The following is a 12,327-nucleotide window of genomic DNA, read 5'->3' as shown; positions in this document are numbered from 1 at the left end:
AAGGTTGATTCATTTGATTTTCAAAGTTAGCTCGCAATTTATTAGGAATATCTCGATTCAACAAATATTCGTGATTCATCTGCTTGATTCGTTCATTCATTGTAATTATCCAATTGTTTGGATTTGCGAGATCCAAATCTGCTTTGACCTGCATTGAAAATGGTTCTAATGGATCTTCCATGATTTCCAAAGAAAATTGAATATTCAATGTAGGGGTGGTCCTAATCATTACAGGAGGCTCGTCATTCATTTGAGTATTTTATGTCCCAGTATCTGGCCGAATGTTGATCTTTATCTTTACTCTTTCTGAGCAAAGGAGTTCTATCCATTGGCGGAGAGGTTTCATCCATTTGATAATAGGATGGATCCTTTCGATAATAGCTTTTGCCTGATGAGATGTAGAATTCAAAATCCATTCGCCAACAGGTCTCCAAAAAGAAGGAACCTTTGTTGGATTACCAAAAGGTAGTTCATTTTTTGTTCCATACATGGATAAAAAAATAGTTGTTTTATTGTCAGCATCAGTAGATTCAGGGGAAGATTCATACCAAGGTCTCAAGTGAAAAGGATATACAATATTGATTTGAACACCTTCTTTTAGGTAGTCTTTCATCCAATCTTTGGGCACATTGATATCCATCATTTCATATCCATCGTAATTACATTTAATATAAAATTCCCTATTCAAATCAGACCAATCCCGCTCCCATTCGGGGGCCTGAAAGAATAAAACATGAGAAAAGTTTTTGGCTATTATTAATGAAGGGAAATATAATCTTTTTCGAAGATATGTATGTGTGAATAAAACACCCGCTCTGAGATAGTGAAGCAATTCCCAATCGAAGCACTCGAATACACATTAATTTTTGAGCTCTACTGTTGTCTGCTACATTCAAGTAAGTTTGGGACTAAATCATATTTCCTCCAAAAGAATTTTTAACTCGGTAGAAAAAAGCATTTCTTATCAATTCAATAACCTTTTTCTGCCAAAAATATCTCTTTGGTTCGGCATTATTTACGCAAACTAGTAATAAATTTAGTATGTATAGGCATTTTATATGCAACGATTTGAAAAGCTACTCTAGCTATAGTCTCTGATACTCCATTTATTTCATGAAGTATTCGACCTAGTTTGACGATGGATACCCAATATTCTGGAGATCCCTTGGCTTTCCTCAAACCCATACGTATTTCTGTAGGTCTCATTCTAATAGGTTTGTCGAGAAATATACGTATCCATATTTTTACGCCATGATGGGCATAACGAGTAATTACTCATTGTCCTACTTCTATCTACCCAGATGTAATCCAAACAGGTTCCAATGCCTGAAAAGAAAATCTACCAAAATAAATGTGATTACCCCGAGAAGATATTCCCTTGATTCTTCCCCTATGGGTGACTAAATTTCGTTCGTTTTGGGTTCTAGTCGATGGTTGCATAATACTATTTGAATCCCATCTCTATTTTAGAACCGGATATGAAAGTTTCTTCTCATACGACTCCTTGTGAAGAATCTATGGAAAATTTGGATTCTAAATATTGAGGTCCTAGGAATAAATTTGTATTGACTCATTACACATATATTATATATCTATATAATATGACTATACAAAAATCTCTTTTATTATATATTGGTACTGCCCAATAAGTATCTTACAGGCGAATATTAACTCTAAGATATTTGGTGTCGATTTATGGACTCCAAAGAAATTTATTCTTTATTGGTTTATTTCACCATCCTATCTAATGAATGATTCAGATTTCTATATGATGATCTTATGCAGTCACAGGTTCCATCATTCCCATAGCTTTCAAATGGATGCTCAGGTATACCCTCTGCAATGGAGCTCTTATTTATATTTATTACAGGAATCAATTTTCTTAGTTTCCCATGATCTCAAGCTCCTTTTAGGATAATTCTTATGCTTTATCACACTGCTCTTTAGGGGTGATTTATGAATCATACAATACTGTAAGGATGAAGATTTCATTTTTTCTTTTTCTCCTTCCTTCCCTTTTTCTTTTCTTGCATTAGCAAAGACTCTTTTTATCTTTACAAGAGATATAGTTTTGTCTCTTGTGGGAAAAAGTCTTCCATTTATTTGATTCATGATAGAAAATCACAATGAATTGAATCCTATCGATTTTTTTACCGGGTGAATGATAGGGATCGAACCCACACGTGGTGGATTCACAATCCACTGCCTTGGAACCACTTGGCTACGTCCACCCCAAACTAATTGATAGTCTCTGTCTACGGTCATTCCATTTCAAGAAGAATGGTTCTAAGCCCCGAAAAATGAACTAATAATGAAACTAATATATTATTAGTTAGTAATGAACTCTTCATTTCTATTGGCAAGCTCTGACTAGACATCAAAGTGATGCATTGCAAGATAAATAACATTCAATACAACTCTCGAAGAAGCTCGTTACATTTCTTTATTTGTTTATTGAAAATAATAGTTTTGGGTATCAAATTTAAGATCTGAGCCAATACTTATTATTATTATGCATCCATGGCTGAATGGTTAAAGCACCCAACTCATAATTGGGAAGTCAAAGGTTCAATTCCTACTGGATGCATAATAAACAATTATTGTGCTCTGCTCGCAATAACTTTTAGTTTTATGATGGAAAAATTAGACGAAAAAAGAAGTACCAAACCTTTCGGTTTTGGTACTGCTTTCTTTTTTGCTTTTCAAGGATTGAAAGACACTAACAATTCATCAGATTGAGTAATTAGCTGTCTATTGAATTAGCTTCAATAGTAGCTAGATCCAGAGGGAAGTTGTGAGCGTTATGCTCGTGCATCACTTCCATACCAAGGTTAGCATGATTAATGATATTAGCCCAAGTGTTAATTACACGACCTTGATTGTCAACAATAGATTGGTTGAAATTGAATCCATTTAAGTTGAAAGCCATAGTGTTGATGCCCAAAGTAGTAAACCAGATACCCACTACTGGCCAAGGAGCTAAAAAGAAATGTAGTGAATGGGAATTTTTGAAACTAGCATATTGGAAGATCAATCGACCAAAACAACTGTGAGCAACTACAATATTGTAGGTTTCTTCTTCCTGACCAAATTTGTAACCTACATTAGCAGACTCATTTTTGGTAGTTTCCCTGATCAGACTCAAAGTTACCAAGGAACCATGCATAGCACTAAATAGAGAGCTGCCGAATATGCCAGCTACACCTAACTTGTGAAATGGATGCATAAGAATATTGTGTTCAGCCTGGAATATGATCATGAAATTGAAAGTACCAGAGATTCCTAGAGGCATACCATCAGAGAAACTTCCTTGACCAATAGGGTAAATCAAGAAAACAACAACAGTTGCTGCTACTAGAGCTGAATATGCAACAACAATCGAAGGACGCATACCTAGATGGAAGCTAAGCTCCCACTCACGACCCATATAGCAAGCTACACCAAGTAGGAAGTGTAGAATGATTAGCTCATAGGGACCACCATTGTATAGTCATTCATCAATAGAAGCTGCTTCCCAGATGGGATAGAAATGCAGACCAATGGCTACAGAGGTAGGAATAATAGCATCGAAAATAATGTTATTTCCATAAAGAAGAGAACCGGAAACAAGTTCATGAATACCATCAATATCTACTGGAGGAGCTAAAATAAAAGCGATAATGAATACAGAGGTTGCAGTCAATAGGGTAGGAATCATCAAGACACCGAACCATCCAATGTAAAGACGGTTATCAGTGCTAGTGATCCAATCACAAAAATGATTCCATAGGCTTGCACTTTCACATCTTTCTAAAATTGCGGTCATGGTTATAACTTGGTTTATTTAATCATTAGAAGCTCCCAAGCATACACATAAGGCTTGTTATTCAACAATATAATATGATTCATATCTATATGTCAACCAATATTTATTTTGACATCTTTATGAATACTATAGAAATTCATGGTATCTTCCTCCATAAACTATATGCACATATGTTGAAATACTTTTCAATAGTATAATATTTTGTAGGTATTAATACCGGTATTAATGCACTCTATGAGCATTCCTTCTTTCTTTATGATTCAAGGTAATAAATAATAGTATTTATTAACCTTTAAGTTAAATGTTATTGGAGAAAACTGGGTAAGAAAGATCTTATCATTTCTCAGATGATTCCTGAATAGTGGGATGTTGCCTCTCTTGCTTATTAAGAACAATGAATAACATGAATTGGATTGGATCATAAGTAAAAATACCTTTAGGTACTAGATTCTAGTACTCTGGGTTGCCCGGGACTTGAACTCGGAGCTTATCGGATGGAGTGGATTATCTTGGACTGGACAAAATAGTATCTCCAATCATAATCCCCTTTGGATGCAAAATATGTCTTTTGACCATCTCTATAGTGCACAAGACAGATATATGCACTTCTATTAGGATCACTTTCTATTGTTACAATTTTTCCCAATATTTTGTTTTTCTCACTCCGTCAAAAATCAATTTGACGATACAGACGCTTGTGACCTCCTCCTCTATGTCGTATGGTAATAATTCCACTATTATTACGACCTTTCCCACAACGATGCTAGCCAGAAGTCAATTTCTTTTGTGGATGAGATTTGACTTTTCCATCAAAACTTGATAGAGATTTATCACGTGTGCCCGAAGTAAAAGTGTTGTATGAACGGGTGTTCATGTTTGAAATTAAATAAATTTTTTGAAGGAAAAAGTGGAATAGAATAACCTGGTTTTAGTGTAATAATCATGCGTTTATAATGCATTCTATGTTTCATTATTTGTTTTATATTTCCTCTTTTTTCTTTCTTTTGTGGAGGCCGATAACTATTGACTCCTATTACTTTAACATTGAAGAAAAGTTCAATCCAATTTTTTATCTTTGTTTTATAAGATCCCAAATCGACATTGAAAATATATTGATTTTTTTCAAATAGACTAACACTTTTCTCTGTAAGTACTAAATCTAGATATTGAACTTCATACATAAATATTTCTCCTTTACTATCATTTACAAATAAAATACAAATGCCTATATCCACCTTTATTATAAGTTAAATAAATAGAATTAAACTATATTTCTATATGATAGAATAGCACTACATAGAAAATTTTGTTTTTAAGATATTCTGATTTGGGTACTGGGTTCTATTGAATTCAAAAAGAAAAAATGTTGGATCCTACATCTATTAGATCAATTAATGTAAATTATCTAATAATAAATATGGATTGATATTGATATATATTCTATCTATAAGGCGACATAGATCGATATGAATATTTCACTATTTAATCATATAAAGTAGTAACTACTTTATTAAAATATAGAATAATTATTGAATAGCATAGAATTTATCTCAACATTTATATAGCTGGTTAGGATCAATCCGAACCATTCAAATTCAAATATAATTCAAAGTGCCGACTATTCAACAACTTATTAGAAACGCGAGACAACCAATAGAAAATAGAACAAAATCTCCTGCTCTTAGAGGATGCCCTCAGCGTAAAGGAGTATGTGCCAAGGTGTATGTGCGACTCATTTAGATTAGAAGCTGAAATGGACCAGGAAATCACTCTAACGAGAGGAAATTTCCTTTTGTTAAAAAGTACAGATCTATCATCTACTCTTATCGGGGATGAAATTTATGGTTTCCATTGGTGCAAATCCAATCACCTTGATGCGGGATGAAAAACACTTCCTCATTGGTAGTGAATGGTCATCAATCCATTGAGTGAGGAAATAAAGAAAATTGAAAAAACATAAAGAGATTATGTTTTTATTGCTATGAGAATGGACAAAAGGTCAACTACCTTACCAACTCTCACAATTACATGTCGTTACTATATCTATAAATCTTATCATGAAAGTTTTTCTTACTTGATAATTTGGGGGGGAAGAGTAGAGCTAGAGATGGTAAACTATACAAGTTACCAAATAACTCATATCTTAGGGCTCTGGCATATAGAGAGGACCTTGTCGTTAGAGAAAGAACCATAGAAATGAAGAAATCCATAATAATATATAGATATTATTATCCATCTATTTTTTTTTCTTACTTAAATGCAAGGTCCAACCCCTTGCCTACTTGGAAGGTGCCTAACTGAAAAGAATTGTGGTTGGGAAGGTTAGAGTAGCAAAAGCCATTGGAATCTATATTTTATACACTAGAAAAATCAGTTTTATTCTTTATAAACCAAACAAGAAAATGATTGATCAAAAAAAAGATAAGTCATTTATGAAGAATCAACTTCAATGACCAGAGTTAAACATGGATATATAGCTATAAAAACATTGAAAAAAGATTCTTGCATTTGTATCAGGCTCTCAGGGAGCCCATTCTAGACTTTTTAGGGCTGCTAACCAATAGAAGAGTAGAGCTTTAGTTTCCACTCAACAAGATAGACTTAAGCGGAAGAGAGATTTTCATCATTTGTGGATTACTTGGATTAATGTAGCATCTCGTGTGAATGGAGTTTCTTATAATAAATTCATACAATTTTTATACAAAAGGCAGTTGCTTACAAATCGTAGAACACTTGCGCAAATAGCTGTATTAAATAATAATTGCTTCTCTATGATGTTAGAAAATATTCTTGTGTCATGAAATAGTTAAACCCAATCTCCTGGGGAAATTCTCTGGGAAACTAGAGACAATACAAAAATGAATTCGGACCCACTTAGATAATTCAATTATTCATTTTTGAATAATCCTTTTTATTTATAGAATTGTTAGATATCCTAGCTCTGATTAAATGTAGGAGCAAGTTGGCTCTAATTACTTTTCATTTTAAAGAAAGAAAAGGTATCAAAGATAGAATACAAGCTTGTTTAACAGCCCTAGCTATTAAGCGTTGTTGTTTCAATGTTAACCGATTCGTTCGGCGAGATAGTATTTTTCCTTGCTCGCTAATAAATCGATTAATTAAGCTAATATTTTTATAATCGATTTTCTCTCTAGGCCGAATTGGCGATAGACGTTTTCAAAAAGACTACTAATTTGGGGAAAATCGCTTAGATGTATTTTGAAAAGATGGCTTAGATCTATTTCAAAAATATGGCTTAGATCTATTTCAAAAATATGGCTTAGATCTATTTCAAAAATATGGCTTAGATCTATTCCAAAAATATGGCTTAGATCTATTCCAAAAATATGGCTTAGATCTATTCCGAAAAGAGGGAGATGTATTCTGAAAAGATTAAATCAAGTCTTGATAATGCACCAGATAGAGATTGAAAATCCTGATTGTGTGCCCCAGATACTGATTTTTGGATATTGATTTGATGATGATGCCCCCTCAAGAGATCGTTTGTGCATTAAAGACATGGATGATCTCTCGATAGAAGAAGAATGTTATATGAAAGAAAGATGAGTGAATAGATTGCAGATTGATCAGATGAATTAGATTGATTGGATTGAGATCAAGTCTAGTTTCAGGAAGGACACATCCAGTATAAGACAAAAGATGATCAAAAGGTTTGGTTTTAGGAAAGATACATCCTATATAAGACATGATAGATGATCAGAATGTCTAGTTTTAGGAAAGATACATCCTGTATAAGACATGATAAATGATCAAAACATTTGGTTTCAGGAAAGATACATCCTGTATAAGACTTGATAGATGATAGTTGAATGAATGATGAAGATATTAAATTGAAGAATGATTCCATTGGAGGATGATGCTGGTGCAGGTGATCCAGGTGTTAGACCCATAGGCTTGAGAGGCAGTCATGATTCTTGGCTTGATTTATATTGATGGGACTTTATACTTTTTATATGATATCATTGTTTACTTGGACTTTTATTGTTTTATGATGATCTATATGCAGACACAGACTCTATATGATGATGATCTTTATTATGCATGTTATTCTATTTGATGATGATGACGCTTTATATGATGATTATATGGATGCATGATTAGATGGATGATGATATTTATGCATGTTGCTCTTTTTGATAATGATGATGCTTTATATGATGATGCAATGATAAATGCTTTTGTTGATTTTTGATTTTGATGATCTTGGATGCAAATAAAAATGATTTAAGATGATGCAATGATCTATATGAAATGTTTTTTATTTTATATGTAATATTTTTAATGATTATGAATCTAAGTGCAAAGATGCAACTAAATGATCGTTAATGGAATGATAATGCAAACTATAATGATGTTACACTATATGATGAAATGCACTTAATTGAATGCAAACTAATGCAATTTTTGAAATGCAACTAAATGAAATGGATAATGATTTAAAATGATTCTAAAATGAATGCACCTACAATGATTAAATGCAAATTATTTTTGTTTGTCCAAGTATACTCAATCTTTATTTATGATCGTTGATTTGTTAATGAAATGATATGCTTATAATGCAACTGACAAATGAAAGCTTATAATATGGATGAATAATGAGCTAATCCAAAATCATCTAACTAAAAATTGTACTGCCATTCTTCATATGTTATCTTGTAACAGTGCTTTGATTTCATCATTGAGCTTTAAAATGTTGTAAGAAAATACAAGCAACTTGACATAATGATTCAAGATGACCTGAGTATTCCTTACATGGATTTTTATATAGCAAGTTAATACAAGCAACTTGATATAATGGATCAAGTTGACCTGAGTATTGCTTGCAGAACAGACAAGGAGTATCTCCTTTGATGAATGACTTGAAACATCCTCCTTGATCTTTTGTCGATCATATCCTGAGACAAGTTCATACCGTAGTAAGAGATAAATCACAAACAACAATCAAAGAAAAATAATCATGTCCCATCATAGCTTCTCTATTCATGGACATCCTTGAGTTTCATAGAGTACATGATTAGCAATAAAATCAAGATATAAACATTGAATCTTGTATGTCATTCACATGTTCTTATGGTCATTAACTGATATAATCATCTTGACAAATGATCTTTGATAATCCTTTATTACTTGTTAGTTTATTCTTTGGTTTTTGAGTTTCATGATTCAGTTGTTGATGAAATGCCTTGATTTTCGTTGCTTTGTTGCTTGTTATCTATTTCAAAATCCTAGGTATTTTTGGTTTTTCTAAGTTTTTCGAATGTTTTGGATTTTCAAAGATTCAAGAGATCACCTTAGTAAAAGGAATTAAGATTTTTCCCTACTGGAAACAAAATTATTATGGATGTATGAATTTATCAAGATCCAAACCATGGTGGGATACAAATGTAGATTGATCAATTTTGATAAAATCTACGACATTGACTACAACAAGTATGTCAAAGATTGATAATTGTTGGTAAGCTGCATATTTCTTGCTAAATGGTTCAGAGCAATGGATGTGAAAGATAGAAGATGGAATGGATAAGGTAAGATAGATGGAAGCGATAGATGCGATAGGATGGAGTGGATAGGTGCGCAAAGTGATCTCATAGATGGAGGAACTCACTTTTTAGATAGCACTTGTTTACCAGGTTTTCACCACTTGTTTTTATTGCACATTTTGATTTGTTTTCAATTTTTTTGTCTTTCCTGATTTTTGAGAGATGAAACATGTCTTGTCATCAATTGATAAAGATAAGACTACCCAGAACAAAATCTAATAGTCATAATGATCTATGTCATTGTTTTGATTTGTTCGATGATTGATAAGAATGTCTGGTTTCAAAGAGTGAGTACCCCGTGTAAGACCGATCTATCTAGTTCTGAGTGTACGTATCCCTGTATAAGACATGTTGATGTTGATAAATGGTTATTAACTAGACATTTGATCAGTTTGATTGTAGATTTTGAGAGTTTTCTTGTTGTTGATTTGATGGATGGGCCATGCACTCATGCTTTGATTTTCAATTTTGTTCTTTTGATGTTTTGATTTTTGGATCTTTTTGGATTAGAAGAAATATGTATTTGGTTTCCCTAATGTATAGCAAGACAAGGAATGGATGAATAGATGACTAAACATTGAGGTAGAATTGAATAGGAGAAATATGAAAGTAGCATATGAGGAGACACATCAAGAGCTTCTTATAATCATATTTTTGTCCTCAGTTTTGATCAAGATCAAGGATGGAAAAGGGGATATGGATGGAGATAGGATATGGATAGGAGAAACAAGATCATAGATGGTATAGATTAGCATGAAGCAAGATCATAGATAGAACTGGATGAATTTAGATAGGGTAATGGATACTGGAGGAAGCATAATGGGAGATGTGGTATGAAGAATAGAGTGGATGAAACTTTGACCCCAATTATAGAAGTCTCCATTTGTAAAGAAGTGATATGTAAGATTGTCACAGTATTTAGCACCACCTAAATAAGTGTTCCTAAACTTTTCAAAGATAGAGACCCAACCCAAACTCAGAACCTATGATAAATTCAACCAAACATATCTAGCAACTAGGAAATAGACTCAAAAGGGAAGAAGAGTCCCAAACTTGATCAAGTTACTTAGTCTTTGATTACCCATGTGTGTGTAATTGGGTTCATTCTAGCTCATATGATCATTGTAATCTTCAGAATCCAACGTGGCTAGCTACATGAGTTACCTTGACTTCAAAAGCATCCTGGATAGAGCCTCGCTACCAGAAAGAATCCATAGTTCCAATGAGGTTATCACTATAATATCACAAATATTGCTCCATAGCCCTAATGGAGTTATTTGCATTTTCCCATAGCCAAACTTTTGATATTTCATTTTTTTTTCTTTTAGATATTTCTTTTCCTGATCATGCTTTGGATCTTTTGATATTGTATTTTTCTTTTCTTATTTTGATTACAATGGCTTGTAAGTAATGAAACTTACATGGGTTTGATAATTATAGTGGTGCTGAAGCAAGATTTTAGATTTTTCACTAGCCATGTCTTCGACTAAGAGAGTACAATGATTTAGAGCAATTGATTAAGTAAATTAGATGTAGTAATCAAAAGATGTCGGTACTAAGATACAATAAGTGGTTCTTTTCTGGATTGATTGTGTACCCCAACCAAAAGATAATGTTAAAGATGAACAACCTCAGATTCTAAAGTGTATCATGAATAGATATCTAGGAAAAGGACTGAACATGAGATTCAAGCATGGGAAATCATGTGACAAAATGACACAAATGCCTATTTCACAGATGATGAATTTATGCAAAGGATTGAAAGAAAGGGATGGAAGAATAGAAAAGAGGTGTTGGATAATAGATAAAATGTTTGAATATGTGTGCGAGGATAGATGGAAATGTATTCAAGATGAGTGTTAGTACACAACTTAAGAAGTGATGGAGAGATGAAGGAAAATTGAATTTTGGGACATAAGAACCCAAAATAGATAAAGAAAATGATGGAAGAATAGTTTTGAAAATATGTTTAGATAGTTGTTTGAAAGAATTTCAAAGGTGTGTGCCTTTGTTGATCTTTCTTATGGATCATTTGAGGTGATGGAATGGTGGATGGAGGGAAGTAAGGACCCAAGATGGATGGAAGGGATAGAGAGTTTGACTTTGGAATGAAAGGACCTAAAATGGATTTGGAGGATGAAGAGTTTGAATTTTGAACGAAAGGACCTAAGATGGATTTGGAGGATAAAGAGATTGACTTTGGAATGAAAGGACCTAAAATGGATTTGGAGGATGAAGAGTTTGACTTTGGAATGAAAGGACCTAAAATGTATTTGGAGGATGAAGAGTTTTCTTAATCTTGATCTTGACTTGGAGTAGGATCATTTGAGTTTGTGCTTTTCTCTTGATTTTGAATTGGATTAGTGATGGAGATGGAAGGTATATCATGCTCTTTCTTAGGAGGTGGATGTTTAATGGGACTCTGCTTTTGAGATAAAAGGGGATCATCATGGATAGAATACCAAAATCTTAGGGGGTCATCATGGATAGAATACCAAAATCTTAAGGGATCATCATAAGATTCTTGATAGGTAGGATCTTGATAAAAAATTGGATTAGATTAGAGAGCCATGATATTCTCATCTTGATTTAGGCTAGGAATCATTTCTTTTGAATAAGCTTCTTCTTTCTTAACTGACAAGGGATGGTCACATGAGTGATCAAAGTTTCAGTTTAGATAGGTTGATGTTGTTGAATTCATGGATACTTCATTTTAGATACTCAAGCTCACTAAGTCGAACAGAGGGGTTGTTCGATAGGCCCCTATGACAAAGCACGTCAAATGATATGGAAACTTGATTTGACTAACTTGAATACCCATCTAGGTGTTATTGTCATTGAGATAGTTGGATGATATACTCTTGATCACTTGGTTTGATCTGGTGTTTCAAATGTTGGAAAGCCTTTGTATTACCCTTTTGATCAATTTTTTCAGCAATTTTTTAGATTTTTGCTCACTCA

General features: G+C 33.2%; 1 non-coding gene and 1 pseudogene across 1 annotated transcript; one reads left to right on the top strand and one right to left on the bottom strand.

The window, feature by feature from the left end:
* The first annotated feature begins 2,514 nt into the window (after positions 1 to 2,514).
* On the top strand, positions 2,515 to 2,587 carry TRNAM-CAU (transfer RNA methionine (anticodon CAU)). Its single transcript has one exon. It is a non-coding gene; the product is annotated as a tRNA-Met (tRNA).
* Positions 2,588 to 2,743: 156 nt separating this feature from the next.
* On the bottom strand, positions 2,744 to 3,817 carry LOC131043260 (photosystem II protein D1-like; annotated as a pseudogene).
* Positions 3,818 to 12,327: the final 8,510 nt, after the last annotated feature.

This window comes from Cryptomeria japonica, chromosome 8, assembly GCF_030272615.1.
Source record: "Cryptomeria japonica chromosome 8, Sugi_1.0, whole genome shotgun sequence".
Classification (NCBI taxonomy): domain Eukaryota; kingdom Viridiplantae; phylum Streptophyta; class Pinopsida; order Cupressales; family Cupressaceae; genus Cryptomeria; species Cryptomeria japonica.
This window is presented reverse-complemented; position numbering and strand designations above follow the sequence as displayed.